This window comes from Mustela lutreola, chromosome 3 (genome assembly GCF_030435805.1).
Source record: "Mustela lutreola isolate mMusLut2 chromosome 3, mMusLut2.pri, whole genome shotgun sequence".
Lineage (NCBI taxonomy): Eukaryota > Metazoa > Chordata > Mammalia > Carnivora > Mustelidae > Mustela > Mustela lutreola.
Genome location: NC_081292.1, coordinates 11,674,065 through 11,695,095, shown reverse-complemented (window position 1 = coordinate 11,695,095; position 21,031 = coordinate 11,674,065). Strand labels below are relative to the sequence as shown.

Genomic DNA, 21,031 nt, shown 5'->3' with positions numbered 1-21,031 from the left:
TTACATTAGCTGTGATTAAGAGAACAGCCATGGCACCAAGTCCGGCCCACTGTTTGAGGAACGAAACAGATTGCTGTAACATTTTTTTCCACTCACTAACAGGTACAATACAAGATCAACCCTTTGATTTACAATAAGGATCCCAGCATGCAAATGTCCGTTAATTTGTTCTTGCGTAGCCAATGCTTCAGCGACCATTCCTGTTACGTTGTTGAGCGCAGCTGCTGTCTGTACTGAGGTTGTCAACGCTACTACGGCAGCAGTAGCAGCGGCGGCGCATGCTGCGATAGCTGCAATAATGGCTGCTGTTATTCCAAAGTCTCGTTTATGTCGAAGCAGCACCGGCAGCTTGTCAGGGTTCACCTGTACTGGCATCGGGATATACGTCGGTATCTTGGCTATTACTGCCGAGTCTCCCACCGTGGTGTTCCAACATTCTGATAGCAGACAATTCTGGGACTCACAAGAGAGACTAAAAGCATAGTTAGTGGCAGGGGCATTGAATACTATAAAGAAAAAAGGGGGCTTGAGGCAGACAGGTGTGGGCGGATAGGATATTGTTTTGGCTGTGGTGCAGTTGCAGGTAACGTTCGTCTCAAACGTGGCGCTAGGGTGTGCCTTGTATGCACAGTTGTGCCATATAGACCCATTAAGGAAGTGCAGGCTTTCCAGACCGGTACATGCTTGTGCAGTGTTACAGAGTAGCCACTTATCTAAGAGGTGGGCAGACGTGCCTTGCGCCGGGTCTTAGTAGGTATAATTATAGCCAAAAAAGGTGGAGTTAGAGTAAGTGGGGATTTTAGGACTGAATGAGAATCCTGTTCCCACCCAAACTCCTGAGAGGCTACTATGGCAGCCACTCGTGCGGTGCAGCTTGCACAATAGCAGGCCTTGGTGCAGCAAGGTTTATACGGAGGAGGCCCCTCGTAAGGTGGCGCTGTTGGGGCTGGGCGCGTGGGCATAGGATCTAAGTTATCTACCACTTCCGTCTCTGTTTGTAACTGCGCCATAGCTCCTTCTTTCACTTTTAATTTCAGCTGCGCCATAACTTTCCCCTGCATTTTGAGCTGCGCCATAGCCTTCTTTAGCTTTTCCTCCTTTTTTGCAAGCTCCTTTTGCATCTTGCTCACCTTTTGGCTTTTGGGCGATTTCCCTCCTCTGCTCCTTTCCAAAAACCAGGGAGCCGTTTGTCCCACTTCTCTCAAAAACAAACAAGCTGTTTTATTTTTTAAAGGAGTACCAATTGCCTTAAGGATATCAGAAAGTGGCCCCAGCATTTTATATGTGGCCATCTCGTTTCCCATACCAGAAAGCTTTACTCTCGTCCTTATCCTAGGAACTTTGCAGCCATCTCGTTTCCCATCCCGGAAAGCTTTCTACGCTCGTCCTGGACTTGAGGAACTTTCCCTGTCACTAGACAGAAATAGGTGCACTCTTTACCTGATCGTTGCCTAACTCCGCGTGTCTCTTCTGCACGAGTTCCCGGGTTTCGGCACCACTTGTCGCTCTCGCCAGCAAGAACGACACAGAGACACGCGTGGAGGCAAACTTCTTTAATGGCTTCTTTTTATCTTCTTCCCCCTCTGGCGCAACACAGCACGCAGCTCCCGCCGCCCCGCTCGGCCGCTGCCGCAGCCGCCTCCAGGGCCGCGCGCCGCCCCTGGCGCCCGCCGCCACCGCCGCTGCCGCCGCCGCCTAACCGGAACTGCGCCGCCGCCATGGTCCGGGCTGCGGCCCCCTCAGGCCGGCCGGCGCGGCGCGGCCTGGCTCCCGGCGGGCCCGCCCCTCTACAAGTACATTCAAGCATATATACACCGGCAGCTTAGCCCGCCTAGCCAATCACCACAGTGCTCATGCACCTCCCGCGTGAGTGGACCTAAATGAACAGCCAATCATATTCAGTCCCTTACAGCTCTTAGAGTAGGCCTCCTGTACTGGCTCCCGACAGGTTTTAAAAGATGAACCATGCAAAAACTCACCAAAAGAATTTGGGGTAGCTACACTAATATCATCCAATATAGACTCCAATCTAAAGAGTGTTATTAGAAATAAAGAGACATACTTACGATACAATTAAAAGCCAGGTGTGATAATTCTAAATTTACATGCGCCTAATAACACAGCAGCAACTATATAAACATCCCAGAGAAAGGACAAACAGAAACATAATCATAATGGGAGATGAATGTAATATATAACACCGCTCCACTGTGAGGCCTGCCTCCTCCCTGACTGTAACTTCTGCTTCTCTACACAGGGGTAACTGCAGGACTCACTGCTCCCCAGCTCACAGCTCCCCCCATACTGGTTTTTAACTTTTCTTGGCTTAAATGCCACTACTTCTTCTCCTTGTAATCCTACCTTTATCCTATATAATCTCCAAGGTCCAGTTCTAGTATCACCTCCTCCATGAAGCCTTCCCGGAGTCCCCTAAATGAGAATATGCAATTCCTCCCAAACTCAGATATACATTCAAAGCCCTTGGAATTTTCTCCCTTAAATCTAATTATTTTTGAACATGTCTTAATGTCTTTTACTAAGACAGAACTTGCAAAGCCTTCAGCATTGTATGGACTATGCCTGACAGAACATAGTCCAAACCTTAATACGAGCTAAACTGACATCTGTCAAGTAAATGAGTAATAAGTTTCCCACTCACCTTTCTCCTAAAAGTGCCAGCCAACTCCAAAACATGGGAGGAGAGAAAATTAAAAATCTGTTTTTGGAGAAAACGAAGCTCATTTTAGACAGGAGTTCCTCAAACCACCAGCATTTACAATTTCTGCAGCTGACTGAACCCTCCCAAAGGGGCTCCCTGGAAGCTGTGACAGAATTCCGGACACATAAAACCCTGCCTTGCCAAGAACTCAGACACAGGTTACCTTCCCTGGCTAGAGCAGACGTTACCCCCGGAGCTGGGGACTCTTACTGTACACCCAAATACTTAAATAAATTAGCTATCAGGCTTCTGTTTCCTGCACCATTGATGTTGTACCTTTTCTCGACGATAGCGAGGACACGTAAAAGTGACTGAATCAGGGGAATGACATGATTTGGCAACCCTGCACTTCCAAAAGAGCTGCTTGCTGGTGATGAGACACACAAATGTCTCAAATTTTCAGCTTCATCTTTTATAATGAGGAAATCATAACACTATTTATTGTACAAGGTCGTTGTCAGAATTGGAAGGGGAAATACAGGTGAGGCCACCCAGCAGCACCTGCAGAGAAAGTTTAGCTTCTTCCCCACCTCTGAGGAGGCCATTTTCCCTATTCAGAAAACTGGCTGGTGGGAGACGAGAGATGACACACCCACACCCATCAACTCCCAGGGAAAGAACAGAGATTTCGCCCGGCTGGCTGGCATTTCCAGATGCTTTGCAGCCATTCTGAGGATTCCTTGTGCACCAGATGAAACTGGATTTCCACTAAACCAATCCACACCCAGAAGCCGCCCCTCCTGCCGGGCTGACTGCTGTCCAAAACTGAGCTGAGCTCGCCATCTAGAGGACACCCACAGACAGGCAGGCACCGAAGGTGACTTGCGTGCCTGGAAGAGAGGAAGCTGGGCTCCTTCAATGACCAACAGTTCCTGCGGCTCTGCTATGAACCCCATGCTGCAGGACAGGGCACAACGCAGCCCCTGCCAACAGCCCACAAACTAGTGAGGAGCTCACATTCTAGATGGATCTCAGCGTCCAAAGTGAGCCCTGGTTTCTGGCAGGAGGAGGGCTCCTGTGTGTAATGGTACACAATGGATTTGCTCACTGAGGATTTGCTCACTGAGAAGTCACACAGCGGGGTCAGTAGAGGGGCTGAGGTGAGTTCTGCACAGAGGATCTGGGTTCCAGATTCTGTGCGCTCATCACAAGTGCACTAGCATCAGAAGGCATCAGAAGGCCCCATCCCTTATTTCACAGCCAAGAAAACCTGGACCACACAGCTGGAAAGTAGTAGGGCAGGCCTGCTAGGACACCAAGAGATTGACCTATGCCAAAAGCAGTCAGACTCTAGTAGAGTGTAGACAGAGGGCTGTGTATGGAGTTTTCCAGACTGAATGTCCTTCAAAGGCAGGTATGCAGAAGCCAGTTGTTTTTATATCTTGTTGAGGCCCTCACTTCTAGCGATGGAATAAATGAGGAACCTTGGCCTCTGGCCTAGATTCACATATCTCTTCTCACCCTATAAATCTGGTCCATTTGGAGAAAGCCTCTCTGACTTTCATGGGCGTTACTCAGTTGCCGGGAATATCTCTCCATTTGGAATTGTGCTTATGGTTCAGGAATCCCTTTGCTTATGAAAGGTGGCAATGAGGCTCCATCCAATTCAGGACATTTAAACTGGAAAGGAAATCTCTTTTCCAGAAGCTAGAATGTGCTCCAGGATACTAAATATTTCACCAACATTATATCCTTTTCAGACCCATATTCTAGCTCTTTACTGCATCTGCAGCCAGTTCGGGTTCATCCACAAAGCCATTAAACAAACACACATTCGGCACCTACCACTAAGCTAAGTGGAGCACCGAGGATTCGGCGATGAGCACTGCAGCCGGCAAAACTGCCCTCACGGAACTTGCGTGTCCTTATCCAGATAATCATGTGACAGTATGATGACTGCATAGATGGGGAAAGAGGGCTTCTCTGAATAAATGCCAAGGATTCACAGACTGCAGAATGAAACCAGATCTGAGGTAAGTTTTCTGCTCACTCCCTACATGTGCACGGAATTCTATGCACACCTTTCAAGGGCTCTGCTCCACATTATGCTGTCATTATTTCTCATTTTGTGTTTTGGCTTTCATTATGGTTTACACTTGTTTCTGTCTCCCACAAGACTCTCAGCTTCTTGAGGTCAGCAGAGATTCCTACCAAACAGTAGCTGCTGGCTGAAATTTTTGAATGACTAAAGGAAAGAATCAAAATGAACCAATCAGTCAGCCAAGTCTGATATTATGAATAAAATCACCTCCCCAAAGTTTTTAACTTGAAATGCATGAGACTGTAGACATGGTTACTGGCGACTGGCAAAGACTTGAGAGTTACACATTTCTCTATCCAAGTATATCACTGCAAGTCACTCAGCATTTATTACCCAAGCAATCTGTCAGACATAGTGCTGGATGTGGATGAGTGTTTATATAATGAGCCATCAGAAGCTTGAGCATTCTCAGAGAGGATCATGCCTTACACAAGCAGGACTAACCAGAGCAATAAAATAGGAATAACCAGGCTCCTCTTTGCAGAAGCCAAATTAATCTGAAATCCCACTATAATTATGGGAAAGAGCTGCCTCACCCTCTGTCCCAGGATGGGAAACAGGCGAGAGGTATGTCTAAAGACTGCCACAGAGAAACAGACCCTTGCTGGAGTACACTTAGTTTCTTTAAACATAAACATAAGATACTCAGAAATAATTTTTGGTAATCCCCACCTTGGTTGTCAATGAAGTCATGGTATCTACTAGTTGCACCATACCCTTCAAACCAATCACCCTGGAGCACCTTTACTCACTCTTTAAGACTGGCTCAGATCACACTGCGACTTACCAGCACTCCCCAATCTTGAGGAGGTCGGCCCCCAAGCACATTTTAGGCACCGCTAGTCATAAGTCTAACAAGAAAGGCCAGTTAGTGTAAGAGAAACTACAATTTCATGAGCATCTATTTATGCACACAAAAATGAACTAGGCACTTTCTCCTGCAATGATTTCATAAGCATAAAAACATGCCATGGCAAGCATTACTGACTGTTTTATACATAAAGAAAAATTGCATTGAGGGAGGCAAGGTCACGTCCCTGGAAACGCCCAGATAATGAACAATAGATCTAGGACCTTAACCCACGTCCTATCCTGCAAAGCCCACTTTCTTGCCCTTGTATTGATATTTCTCAAAATGTTGTATATGAATTATACATATTGTTTATTTTGTCTTTATTTTTATGTTTTTATTCCATTAATGGCAAGGCATACTGGTCTTTTGATTATGGTGAGGAAGTAAAGCTTCCTATTTAAATACATTATTTTTCCAAATGAGTGATTTAAAGAAACCTTTTCTGTGACAAGACAATTGGTGTGAAGATCTACACAACACCATAATCATGACGCGCAGCTGACTAATGTCTGGGGAACTCCGCTTGCTTGCTGCGCACTTCCCGGCCTCCCACATTTGTCATTACTCCTTGCTCTCCTTACCCCTGCACTAGTCTCTCAACCCTCAGTGCACACGAGAATCACCCAGTATTGGTGCCTACATCCCTTTTACCTCAATAAGAGTTTCTGGGAGTGAAGCCTCAACATCGTTTTGTTTTGTTTTCAAAGCTTCCCAGATACTTCTACTGCCAATCAGGGTTAAAAAGGCTGGGTTATACCCAGGGCACAACACACTAGCTGGCATGTAGCAGGAGATCAACAACAATGATTAAGAAAAGGAATCACTGAGCTCCACCAAATCTAGGATCCTGAAATGCACCCACCAGGGCCACATTTCAGATCCTATCCTCTAGGATGTTCATTAAGCATGTAATGTGATAACAAACAAAAGGCCTCTGTATGGACAACCATTCTGTTCTGGAGGGACACTCTGTTATGACCAAACCCAACATTAAATAATTCCCAATTCCTCATGCCCATCAGTGTGTGGCCTTTGTGTTTCTTTTTACTGAAGGATTTAGGCAATATAACCCAACTATAAGCAAAAGGCAGCCATGTTCTGCATGAGTAAGCCGTGCACCTGAAAGGTAGTCCCAGGAGAACCACTTCCTCATTACGCACCTTGTGCCCTGTGCCCTCAATGCTTGTTCTTATCACCCCTGGTGCAGCTGATAACTAATGCCCAACTCTCACATAAGGAACAATCTGGTGGAGTGAAAAGGGATGGATTTTAGGAACAGGCAGACCCCAAATTAAAACACCTATCCATCACTTACTCTCCAAAAGCACCTGCTTCTTCATATTAAAATAAAAATGGTGATATTTATCTTGTAGAATTAGAGACACTATATGGAAACCTCCCCAAGCGTGCCTGGCACATAGTAAATATTCCAGAAAGATGGATATATCACTTTTCCATAGTTGGAGGAAGGAAAGAACAAGGCACAATATAAGGCTATAAAAGATTATTATGATTATCAGAGGTATATGTTTCTCCCCACATAAGCAAGAACAGCATTTCCCCCACTCTTGAAGAGAAAAAATAGCTTTTGTGCCTTTCCCAAAATAAGATGGACTCAATGAGAAGATATTCAAGGCTTAGAAACTCATGTCACTTTACTGAATCAATGTATAGCTTTAGGTAACAAATAGCTTTTTATGATAATTCAATCATTTTAACATTAGTTGGAAAGGATATAAATGCTGAAAATTAAAGAGACTTGGTTTTATTTGTGTTTCAAAAACAAAGTCTAAGGAAAAAACTATTTTGAAGGGTGAATTCTTGGTTTCAAAATACACCCTGGGGGCGCCTGGGTGGCTCAGTAGGTTAAAGCCTCTGCCTTCGCTCAGATCATGATCCCACGACCCTGGGATCGAGCCCCACACTGGGCTCTCTGCTCAGCAGAGAGCCTGCTTCCGCATCTCTCGCTGCCTGCCTCTCTGCCTACTTGCCATCTGTCTGTCAAATAAATAAATAAAATCTTAAAATATGCCCTGAAGGTCTAACTAAAAATGGCTCCTTGGACTCTTACTACACTAAGAACTCAAAGTATCTCTAACAGGGAAGCTCATTTCCACAGCCTTCAAATAGCCAGAGTTAAACCTCAGCACTGTTTTCTCATTATCCATACAAAAAGGAAATTCTCCCTTCTATTTATTGAGCAAATACTTACTGAGTTCCTGCTGGGTGCAGTGTACCATTTCAATCAATGATTTTTTAACACTCACCACAGGGAAGTCACTATCCCAAGAATCTCTTCTTCTAATCCTCTTAGTTTAACCGTGTGGCAACCTATTCATATCAAGTTACAACATCATTGTCACCACCACAGCATTTACTGTGCAAACTCTAAGCACTTTACAGGCACTATTTCAAATCCTGATGCACTCACCAACCATAATAAATACATACTCTTGATACCCAATTTATAGAGGAAGAAGCCGAAGCGTAGAAAGAAGGAACCTGATCAAGGTCACATCACAAGTAAGCAACAGAAGTAGCACTGGAAACCACGTCTAGTTTTGCCTGAAACCAAAGCCTGCACCAAGCCTGCACAGCAGGCAATGCTGAGACTAAGCCAATCATAGCACACACAGTGGCAGAGCAACCATCAACCAATGTCCGAATTTCATTTGGACATTTGGCTTGTTGATTTGGCCTATTTAACGCAGACAAATCTTTCCACAAAGTTCTTCCCTTTTCCTATCTCAAATGCCACGATTTAAAGGGATTGTCAATGGAAGGGTCCCCAAAGATCATTTCATCCAATTTCTCCTCATGCTAAGATGAGGAAAGTGAAGTCCCGAGAGGGAGACTCATTTGCATAAGGTCACATTGGAAATCATCAGTACAGCTGTGACCTGGGCTCTGGGTTCCTGATTCCCATCTCAGTACTTTTTCTAAGACATTTCACTCTGTATCAACCATGCTGTTTCCACTCATCCCTGATGCATAGGGTCAGCGTAGCTGGTCTGGTTATAATAAATAAAATAAAACATTAAAAATTTATATGATTGGCCCTGGATGAACTCACAAGGAAAAAAAAAGAGAAAGAGAGAGGAAAGACATTTCTAGGAAATATCTAGAACAAAGGCAGAATCATGAAAGAAATCCAGCTTAATGTGTTCAAAAAAGGAAATCCATCTGGTATACATAGCAAGGGAAGTAAAAATATAGAATAAATTACTCTTTCCCTCAAACTTCTTCTAGGGTATTAGAAATATGATGGGAACCATGATACGGTCCAATCTTCAGGAAATTTATAATCTAGTTGCTTAAATAAGAAAAAAGGTAATTATAATACTGTATGGCAAGTGCCATAATAGGAGAATGTCCAAGGTACTGCAGAAACATAGAGGACCTCATAATCCAGACAGAAAAAGATTTATTGGACGAAATGGAAGCTAAACGGGGTCCTGAGGAAGAATAAGGCTAGTGGGAGACAGGTCAATAGAACCATTCAAGACAGAAAAATCACATGAAAGGCACAGCAATTAAAGCAAAATACGGCACATCTTGAGTACAGTCCAGAGTTCAATATGGTGAATCTCAAAGAATGAAGAGGTGACAGTGGAAAGCAATGCTGAGTACAGGACACAGACCAGGTCATGCTGGACATTATAGACTGTGCTTGTTGTCTGAGGTGTTACTCTGAGGGGGAAAGAGCACTGAGAATGCTTAAGCGAGTGAATGGAATGATAAAATGCATGCTTTACAGAGATCCACAGGACTGCTGGCTGGCAGGTGGGAAGGGAAAGGACAGAGGATAAGCAGGGAAGCTCGTCAGCTGGCGATGGCCATACGCTGTGCAGTAAATGACAAGGCATGAACTATGAGTGGGGGAGAAGTGGATGAAGTCGAGCGATATGAATAAAGCAGAATCAGCATGTCTTGGAATTGTTAGATATCCGAGAGGGAAAAGTCAAGAATAACAGTCAACGTTCCCACTGGGGCCACTAGCGGCATAACGGGGTGTTCACCGAGATAAGCCCTCAGTAACAACATATGTTCCTGGGAATGTAGGGGCCCGAGGTTTATAATAGGTGTCTTTGTTGCACTACTTGAATAATCTCTAAAAGGAAAATAATGTCTCTGACAATTTCACTGCACATAATATCTGAGCCTAACTGAAAGACTCAATTGAATAGCTAAAAATAGGTGGTTACACTAGTAATTTTTTTTGGAGGGGGGAGCTTGCCAAGTTTATATTTTGTCACGTGATTTGACTTCCAGACCCAAGTCCAAATCAAGACAGATTCAAATGCTGTTTGATCTTGACCAAGAATGTGAAGAGAGAAAGTGGGAAAACCAAGCATTAGCAGTATTTCAGCAGGAATCATTAGATATCTTGGATACCTTACACAAAACACAATCCTGATGAGTGAATCATGAATTAATAAATCCTGAAAGCAAGGACTTCCCCTGCCACAATGTCAAATCAGTTTAAACTTCATGCAGAACGTGTCTGGCTACAAGGGCTCTGGCTTTTGCCAAACCTCACAGAATCTGTTGGAGCCATTTTACAGACCTCTGCATTCCTATAGGTCTCCCTACACTAAGCTCTGTCCCCTCTAATGTTGTGTTTCTCTGGGGATGATAGGTCTTGGGGCCTTGGGTTCAATTCAGTGTATGCCAGGACTTGGAGACATTTTAAACAAGTTAGAATCTGTGTTGTTTTCAATTAAAGGCTATGTAGGGCAAAGGAATACCAGCCCAGCCACCAAAAATTTGGGTCTGGGGAAGCTTCTTCAGCTTCCCTGACAGACCAAGTGTGCTGTGGTGAGCCTGGCTCCTGTCAAAAGCAATGGGAGAGACAGCAAGGGACACCGGGAAAATTAGGCTTGGCACCACCCTGAGCCACTGAATATTTAAATGCATGGCGTGTGAAGTGTGGTTTGAGCATCATGGTCTGGGAAGCAATGAGAATTCAGGGTAGAATTTGGGTACTGTAAGAAAAGACAGAAAAGAGCCATCTCAAAGCAAAATTGAATAATGGGAGAAATAGTGATGATCAGATAGAAGGTACGGATGAGTAAAGAGAATATCTAAGTCTTTTATAGACTTTTACTCAGTAGTGGCTTGCTCACCAAATTCATTCATTCAGTGAGTATTTACTGAGCCTGAACTTTGTGTATGTTTGGAAGTACTCTATAGTCTATAAAAGACTTTGATATAAAAAGAAGAATGGGTGAAGACAGTAAACCAAAAACTTTAATACTGGTGAAGTTATAAATTCCCTGAAAATACTTATTTTCAAGATCATTACTGAGTGAAGAGCACAGGGTTTGGGAGGACTAGTAGATATGACTTTGGTCTTAGCTCTGCTATTTATACATGTGGCTTTGGATATTATTATAAAGGTTGGCATGCAGTTGCTGGGACATTGCAGATAATCAGTAGTATCTGATGAACAAATGGGAGTATGTGCCTCCTATGGGCCCCAAAATGTACTGATGGCATATGCATTCCCTTGTGAATTGCAAACACCATGTGAAGTAGGTACTACACAGTCCATATCTTACAAATTAAAAAAAAAAAAAACTGGAGTAAAAAGAGTTTCTGTAATTTACATAGGGTGACATAGCTAGTGAGTAGGGAAGCTGGAACTCAAACCCGATCTACCTAACACTAAAAAAAGAATGTCAGATCTCTGCCTTAAAATAAATTATTCTTACATGGGACATGGATAGAGAAAATAATCCTCAGGGGAAATCATTGAGAGAATGGAGGAAAATGAAGATGATGCCCATGAGAGGAAGGGAAGCTTTTCATATTGGAGTGTAACATAAAAGGGGGCTCTTGCCAGACTGTGAGGTGGGACCTGCTCAGGAAGCAGTAAGCATGCCTTGAACCAAACAAAGGATGATGTACAAGCATTAGCACGTTGGGTTAGAGAGTCCCAGCTAATCTACTGTGGCTGTGTTTGATATCTGCCTACCAAATGAACAGAGATAACCATATGAAGGCTAACTGAAGATATTGGATTAATGTGCAGTGTTTCTGGAATAGGTAGCTATAAAATAAAAGAAAGTTGGCCATGAACATTCTAGTAAAATGGGGATCAACAAACTGCGACTAGTGGGCCAAATCTGGCTTACTACCTCCTTTTGCAAATAAAGTTTTATCAAAACACAAGTATGTCCACTCATTTACTACCATATATGGCTTCTTTCATAAAACAAAAGCAGAGTTAAACAGAAGTGATAGAGATACTATACTCTGAAAAGCCTAAAATACTACCCAGCCCTTTAAAGAAGATCGATGCTAACCCCTGAGGTAAGGTTATATGGCATGATGAACATGACTGAGCAACTGTCTGAAAATCACTAAGTTAGTAGAAAATTAAGCTTTGCCTGATCTGCCGTCAAGCCCACCAGCCTCTACTCAGACTCATGCAAAGTGGCCAGTTGTGAGGACCCTCAAAGGTGACTTTCTGATGAAAAGAAAGGAAGTCATTAGTGTTTGTAAGACTATTCGTTAGTCTGAACAAGGAGCTTTAATGCCTATTCTCATACTGAATCCTCCCCACCACTCAGGAGATATACACTAGTGCTCCCATTTTCCAGAAGTTTCATACCTAGGAAGCAATGAAGGCGGATTGAGTTCAGCCCTGTCTACATCCTATCCTAACACAAGTCCAATCAAGCCCAGAATAAAAGAATTAAAGGACTTCCAGACCCAGATGATACTTCCCCTCTTCTTTTAGTTGAGGGTGAGGACCTTGCAGGGGAGAGGAGTATTTGGGAAGTGTGAACCTGCCATCAAAATAATATTGACAATCGGGCTTGGATGTATCACCATGTCAGAGCAGTGGGTCCCTGGAACTGGAAATGAGTCATCATCTCATCAACACCAGGGACAACAGCTTCATGGGCAACAGGGAAGTCTGATGAAGACTTCCAATCAAAATTTCAAAGGAAGAGAGAAAAATGACCCAGTATGACGGAAACCTAGATATAGTGAAGGAATCTGAGGGACATAAGAGAAAGAAACAAAACAACGGAGGAGGGGAGGCCAGCAGCATTGCTCAGAGGAAATCAGAGCAAACTACAAGCAAATCCCAACTGTCCCCTCACCAACCAATACACAGGGTGGACGTGTAAAACTAAATTAAATCCAACAGATTGTGTTGGGTGTGCTACTACACTATAGGTTATGGGGAAGGGGAAAAAAAACACACACACACAGTAGAGATGTTGCCATAGGAAAGAGCAGGGACTCAGAGTCACACTTCCATTCACATCTTACTTACTATCCCTAGCTGGGTAGTTTGGGCAAATGACTTAACTTCTCTGGGCTTCAGTTGCCTCAAATATCAAAAAAATAAGTTAGTAAAAGTGAGTGTCTTCAATGGGCTACTGTGATGATTAATTTTTTTGAGTCCAAAGTTCTCAGTACATAATAAAATGCTCAATAAAGAGGAGACACATTACCGAGTGTAATGGAAACAAGTCAAGGACAGCGCCTATCTGGAAAGAACACAGAAATGCATGAGAAGAATGCTCCCCAGGATGCGTGGAGTACAAAAATGGTGTAAGAGGCTAGAGGTGAGGGCGGGAAGGTCGGCTGGCTTCTTTTCCTCCAGTACTCGCCAGCCCCAGTCATTCTCCATTCTATCCCAAGCACAACCCTAACCCTGCCACCACCTCTGCTAAAACCCTACTAATGGCTCTATTTGGATTCGGGGTAATTCCTTAGCACACAGCATACAATTAATGTGCTTAATCAGTGTGCATTTATTTAGCATCTACTGTATGTCAGGAACTGTTCTTATGAGGCATATTACATGGGCCTCAACTATGAGAAGTTCATAGGCTAGTGGGAAAAAAGATGTATGCAAACACAGCTCAGCACCATGTAATCAGAGCTGTCACAAGTGGGTGCCCACAGCACCATGGTCGGGGAGAGGACGCCTCTCCTTCAGCTCGGCCGGGTCAGGGAAAATGGTAGTGATAGGACTGAACGGACTTTTGACAACTAAGTAGGAGAGAAGGAAAAAATCTAGAAGGCAGGGAACAGCACACAGGAACGCCTGGAGATAAAACAAAGTGGAATTTCGGGGGTGTCTTTAAGAGTACAACATGGCTGGAGTTTCAAGAGGCACAAGCATGGAGCTGCGGGAGATGAAGAGCAGGGAACCAGTGGGCAGATGAGATCAGTGACCATGGAGGCCATGCTAGGGAGCCTACAGTATACCCTGTGAATAATGGGGGAAGCAGATTCGCTACTGCATAAGACGGAGCAAGCACACAGGGGCCAGAAGGCAGGATGAGAGGCCACTGAGGGGGTCTGCCACAAGCTAGGCTGTACGGAATGAAGGAATGAACACACGGACACATGAAGGTGGCTCCGACAACCTCTGCTGGTGTTTCTACTCACACGAGAAAGTGAAGTGGCTTTCATATCCTTTTCAACTTCTATGCCCTCCCCCACCCCCGCCTTCAGGAATGGTTTCTCTCTTTTGCACGCATGTGCATCTCTTCCTCAAATACTGGGATCTCAGAGCTGCAGCCTGCGTGCTTTATGTTGTGCTGGTTATGCTTAAACAATTCACTGCCCAAACCAATTAAGTCAGAATCCCCAGGAGTCCCAGGCAGAGAACAGAAATAAACAGTCAAGGTACAGTTTGAACCAAAAAAGCCATCAGGCAGCGTCACTTTGAGACCGCTCTGACTGCAGAAGAGTCAAGTAAGGATGCCAAGACCAAGCAAACATTTGAAAGGTGAGCATAAAATGGTCAGCCTCTTTGGAAGCTAACACTGTTAGGAATTCAGAGGCCAAGGCTAGTTTCTTTTGACTCACTCATTACTAGTGTGGCTACACCAATTATATGCATGTCATGCAGTCAACAGTAGACACTAAGGGGAGTAAGACACAACCCACCCCTGAAGAAGCTACCAGCTTAGAGGAGCTAGGTGGGAAAGCCTTGACACAGAAGGGAATAGTCAAGCTGGGTCTAGAAGGATAAGACTTTATAAAGCCAAGGAAAAGCAGAGGTGTAAGAAACTGAGGTAAGGTCTGGAAAATGGGGGAAAGAACTTGGCCAAAGCTGAACACTTAAAGCTGAAAGCCTTGCTCCAGATCCCTTTGTCTCTTCCTCTTGCCCCCAGGGCAAAGCCCTCCAGAGCCAGCTTTCTACTCTTGACCTCATAAAAGCTAGGGGACAAACACAGTCTTCAGGCAGAAAAGGGCTACAAGTGGGGTCACAATTAATCAGCGTATCTGAAAACCTACGATATGGCCGTTGTTAAAAATGAAAGCAATTAGACATGCCCATCTACAGAGAACTTCCTAAAATATGTGTCTGAGGTTATGAATCTCATCAGTGGCATCTAAGCTCCAAGGAAAGCTGAATTCCTTTCCCAAGCTGCCAGTTACTTAGCCACGTGACCCTAGGAAGGCAAGAAAGTCCCTGAGCCTCAGTTTCCCGATTCATAAAAGGGGATGAGTATGTGTGTGCTAATTCCCACTCCAGAGTGTCATTGCAAGAAGTGGGTAGGACATATGTGAGGTGATCCGGCACAGAGCCCGACACCCAGCAGATAATGAGCAAATGTCAGCTCCCTTACATTCCTCCCCCAACCCCCTGAGTCCTGAATTGAGTTCAATGCACACACCTTGCACACACTACGGTCTCGGTTAAAACACCTATCAAATTCATGTGACCCATCAGGTCTATCAAAAGATGGCAGAAGGACAATAATGACATTGACTATGTGCCAAATACAGCTTCTATTTCCTCATTTAATTTTCACAATGACCTGGGAGGTACTGGAGGTTCTGCATCCCCATTTTACAGTTGAGAAATTCTGAGGCTCGGAGAGCTGAAGTGAGTTCCTGAGTGAGTTAGCTGGCAGAGGCAACGAGTGACTCCAGATCTAAAGCAGTGCTGTGTCCACTCAAAAGCTCCGAAGACCGCCACTCCAGAAATGAAAGGAAGGCAACCTCAGGCAACTGTGGTCAGCACCCCGGACCTGGATGAAGCATGACCGCTCCCGCACGCCCGAGAGCAGACTTGTCACTAACCTTGTTCGGTCACATCTGGCAATGTCTCCTGTGCATCAGATGAGACATCCACATGACTTCTGGAACTTTGTTATTAATGATAAATTACAGGAATCATTCTCGTAATATGGAAACAGAATTTATGAGACAGTTCTCAGGACAAAAACTGGTAGGCATCCATAATTCTTTAAGTCAATAAGAAAAAAAGATCATGAATTCTATGAGTGAGATTTGGAACAATTAAAAGTGAGCAAAACATCCTCTGTTTCTCCAGTATCGGCCTTTTTTTTTTGGCCACTTTGGGGAGGTTTTGTGTCTTTTTTTAAACTTCCAGATTTCATACTTTCTGTTCAGCTTTTGCAACTTCCCAAGAGCATGGTTTAAAAAAAAAATAGAAAAAAAAATAGAACCTCAGCCCTTCTGTATCACTTTCAAGAAGGTACCTCTTGTAGAAAAAAATTTAGGACATAAAAAACCCTTGCAGGCTTTCCTCAGCTCTTCCCTTCCCTTCAAGATCATTCTATTCTATTCTATTCTTTTACTTTCTTTCTTTCTTTTTCTGGTAAGTGAGTAGCTTCAGATGATCAGTGTTGCATATCTTTGGGAAAAATTCATGCCAGGCTAGTCAAATCATAACGGCTGCTATCATCGGTTTGCAATGGTTTCCAAATTACTCCCCAGCAAAGAAAACCACACAGACACAAGCACACAGGTCTTCTCTAATTTTGACACTGGCAATATTAGATTTAAAAAGAACATAATCATAAAACAGCACCATATCATCACCCATCAAAAGCAGAATCCAGACTCTGCAGCAGGCACCACTCACCAGCTCCCTCCACACCACCCTTTAGCACACCCAGAAATACACTCCAGGTGTCTGCATGGCACACTGTTCACAGTGGTCTAATGGAAACATCTGGCAGCTTTGGTCACTCAGTGTAAACCTCCCAAGCAGGACTAGAGAGTAACCATTTGATTGGAGGTGGGGGGAGGGAAAAGAAGAAGAAGAAGAAAATATGCCTGCTCCCAGCTTTTCTCTTTTCTACAGACTAGCTGAGAAACTTTATAAATCCACCACGCTGTTTCTTTACTTTTCATTTCAAACTGTCTCACACGCATTATAGGCATGGTCCTATCTTCTAGAGCAAAGGAGGTTATATATTATCTATTCTGGAAAATTCAAAGTCCACATTCCATTCAATTCGACAAACATTTCTGAAGGCTGATGGAGCACCAGGCAGGAGGTCACAGAAGCAAAGACACTCCCCTTTATTGCAGTTTTGTGGTACTAAACTGGTACCTTCCCAACCACTGTGCTAAGGCACACAAGCAAGCTGCGATGACAGTTTAATCCCCTCGGTACTTGGGAAGGTTGGACAGGCTTGAGCTAGCCAGAGCCCAAGGCTAGCCAGAGCCCAAGCAATCTGTCCCAGTATGGTGAACAGTCGTCACCTTTTTTGTGAGTGGAAAAGGAAAGGCAGATTTTGACTAAGATTGTTGACGTGCCTGGGGTTGACCCTAACCCCCACCCCCATGCTTTTGAAATCTTTTATCTACTTTTTATGTTTTTCTCTATCTGGTTCCTTCCGATTAATGACCACATCTGTGGTCTTAAATGTTCCTCCCTTCTTGGTGTCTATTTCTAGTCTTTTTTTTAGCCAAAAACAAACAAACAAACAAAGCAAATAAACCTAAATCACATTATACTCAACAGACACTTCCTGAATGCCTGCAATGTGTTAGGGAGTCTGGGCTCTCACAGGGGAAGCATGAGCATGGACAGGGAAGGTATACAGTTGCATTCTTCAATGGGGTCACAACCTAAAATTTTTAAATAAGATAAAGGGTCAGCAGGACCTAGGTCAATAACTAGATCTCCCAAATCCTAGGGCTTATGTTTGAGACTAGTGCAAAATGCCTCATCGGTTTTAAAACAAAGATGAGGAATTTTAAAACAAAATTTGAGCTGAGGAGTAAGCTTCATTTATACATACATCAGCAGGCCACTGGAGTAGAAAGCATAGAACCTCTGAAAACAGATCTGATATTTCAAGTTGCTTAATCTCTCTGTTTCAGGTTCCTGTCTTAGAAAATGTAGAAAATAATACCTATATTCAGGATTCTTATAAAACTCAGAGCAGATGTATAAAGCTCAGTCCTAACTCCTAGTTAATATCTGATAGATGGTAGCTTCTAATTTCAAGTTCTATACCCTGTATTTGGAAATTGACCTATTATTGATAAGAAAAAAACATTTTTCCAAGAATATAGATTTACACACAAATTACTGAAATGCTCGGAGAGTACAGAGGATATTGTCGATTATATTTCCATTAACCAGCAGTTCTTTATTTCTGAAATGCTCTCAAAACCACCCTACTTTGTTTACTGCCTCAGTATAGTGAATATACATCCATCATCTTTTGTAACACAAGCTTTAAGATCACTGTGATCACATGATCATCAGTGCCCTCTGCAATGCTTTATGCACAATAGGTCTTCAAAGTTTGCTAAGGGAGCAGAGAAATGATCGAACACAGTTTTTTACATAGCTAGGAGAGCTTACGCTAAATCAGCCTGGGCCAGCTCCTGCTCTGATCACAACCCTGAGATAACCCTGTTTGCTTATGAAAGGCCTCTGGCTCCCAAAAGTGGACTCAATCACATAACAGTGTGATATGAAGAAACAAACAAACAAAACAAAACAAAAAAACATGTTTCCAATGCTGGCTGTTACATGAGACAATGTCTCATGGAACTCTGATTTTTTTTTTCATCTATAAGGGTAATAATAAAGTTACTGTGAGAAGTCAGTGAAGAAACGTCTACAACATTCCTACCACCGCACCAGGCGACATGTCAAATGATTGATTCAACTGGTGCCAGTTTCCTGACCCACTCTTTTTATTTGTGATCATCTTGGGCCAAAAGTTTAACCTCTCTGAACCTAAGTGGCCGGCCAATATAGTAGGGATGCTAACATCTACCTTGGAGGATTTGGTAAGGAGGATTTGGGAAGTATCCAGCATAGGGTCTGTAGCATGGTACATACTTAAATATCGCTACTTTCCCTTCACCCTACAGAATTATTTTTATAAATTCTGTTTCACTGTAAGTTCTAATCACTGAGGAATGGGTGTGTGTGTGTGTGTAAATTTCATTTGCCAAAAAGCCCCTGTATATTTTAAACCTGTAAGAAAAGTCCATTGTAATCGAAATGCCCCCTGGAACTACTTCCCGCGTCAGAAGGTTTGGGGCCCACACGGCCATGCTCCCTTTGAGTGGCTGCGTATCCAGGCCAGCGCTCAGAAGCTGCAGAACGTGAAGCTGTCAGAACCACCCACCGGGAAAGAGACTACCCGACCCCGTGTCATGTGGGAGATTGGCAAATTCTGGCCAGCAGAAATAGCAGCATCCGATAATGCCCAAAGGCTCGCTGTACAATGGAGTTCATTATCATTCATGTGAATGAAGTGGGAAAGGTACTGTAGTCTCTCCCTGCGGTTTACTGAGTTTTCATTGACAAAAACACAAGAACACTTTTGTTTGCTAACACACTGCCCTTTGCCAGCCAGCTAGGGCCCAGCCGTGTGAAGTTGCACTTCATGTTTCAATGGAACAAATCTCCCCCAATGGGAGAAAAGGTTACTTCCCCCCTCATGCTCCTCTGACCACTACCTCTGCCAGATCCTGTCATGTGCTAGAGAGACAAGACAAAGCAAAAACAGCAGCCAGCAGAAAAACCACTTCTCACTCTTGCCCAGCTTTTGAGTCCCAAATGCTAAACCAGAGTCCAGTGGTGCTAGTGGGCTGTGGTCAAGCCCCCACCCCAGCCATGATTCCTGGGCAGAGCTGGTTTGGGTTTCGTACCCATGGTTATAAAGCAGCACACCGGAGGCAGCAATGGTGTCTCAGTGGCATGATCTCACTGCCGATTCTGGAAGCCCTCTTTCTTCAGACAATAAAAGAAACAATACAGTTACAGCTTTCCTTACAGTCCATTCGAAGCTCACTCTCTGATCACCTCAATTGCATGTGAACTCCCATTTTAAACAACCTCCTCCAAAAGAGAAAATTGAGGTCCACCAAGGTCAGTGATTAGCCTGAAGTCACCTAGTCAATAAGGGTCAGAGCCAGAATTACAAGCAAGAAGAGAAAAAACCGTGTCTAGAAACACAGATTTAAAGATGGCTGTGGTCATCGGGCTCTCTGCTCAGCAGGGAGCCTGCTTCCTTCTCTCTCTCTCTGCCTGCCTCTCAGTGTACTTGTAATTTCTCTCTGTCAAATAAATAAATAAAATCTTTAAAAAAACTAAATAAATAAATAAATAAAGATGGCTGTGGTCTTTAGGAACATGAGGGCCTGGTCGGTCTAACAACCCGAGGAGGCTCCAGTCCAGGCCTGGCCATGGCAGAGCAGCTGGAGGGGCAAGGGGCCACTGCAGTACTTCTGGACCTGCCCAACTCCAATGGGGTGGCCCAAGCCAAGAAGTAAGGGAAGAGCTATGCCTTCACCCTAGCTGACGTGACCTCCAAGAAGGATGTACAAGCAGCCCTGACTCTAGCAAAAGAAAGGTTTGGCCATGTGGATGTAGGCACTGCAGTGGCCATTAAGACATACGACTTCGAGAAGAATCAAGTCCAGACCTTGGAGGACTTCCAGCAAGTTCTCAATGTAATCTTATAGGCACCTTTAATGTGATCCACCTGGTGGCTATTGCAATGGGGTAGAATGAACCAGACCAAGGAGGCCAGTGTGGGTTCATCATCAACACTGCCAGCGCTGACTGCCTTTCAGGGCCAGTTTCAATAAGCTGTTTATTCTGCTTCCAAGAGGGTTATAGAGGGCATGACACTGCCCATGGCTCTGCATCAAGCCCATCCCATGGGCTTCTAAGTGATGACCTCTGCTCCAGGCCTATTTGGCACCCTTCTGCTAATCAGCCTCCCAGCCTACTGGGTGACCCTGTTGTGTCTGCTCATCTGATTTAGGCCATCATCAAGAACCCAGCCATGAACAGAGAGGTCATGTGGCTGGAAGGGGCCACCAGCATGCAGCCTTGAAGGGAGAGGACAGAGAAAAAATGTTCTTCTGCCCCTCCTTCCCCTAGAGTACTGCACTACAGCTTTGTAGGAAGTCCAGTAGCCATTTTGTAATTCTGTCCAACAGTCACTCTCTTTGCCTAGAAAAATCTCTATTTCTCACAAAAAAAAAAAAGTATAAAGAAAAGAAACACAGATCTAAATACACTGTTGAACAGAACCGTATAAGGAGTATCCAGCATCAATGCTGGCTTAGGGTAGGCACTCAAAAATTATTTCCTCTTCTCCTATAGAAAAGTTAAACATTCTGGTCAATTGGTGGTTCTCCC

At 44.1% G+C, this 21,031-nt stretch overlaps 1 pseudogene; it reads left to right on the top strand.

Moving 5' to 3' along the window:
• The first annotated feature begins 327 nt into the window (after positions 1-327).
• Positions 328-20,723, top strand: LOC131827741 (3-hydroxyacyl-CoA dehydrogenase type-2-like; annotated as a pseudogene).
• The last annotated feature ends 308 nt before the right edge of the window (positions 20,724-21,031 follow it).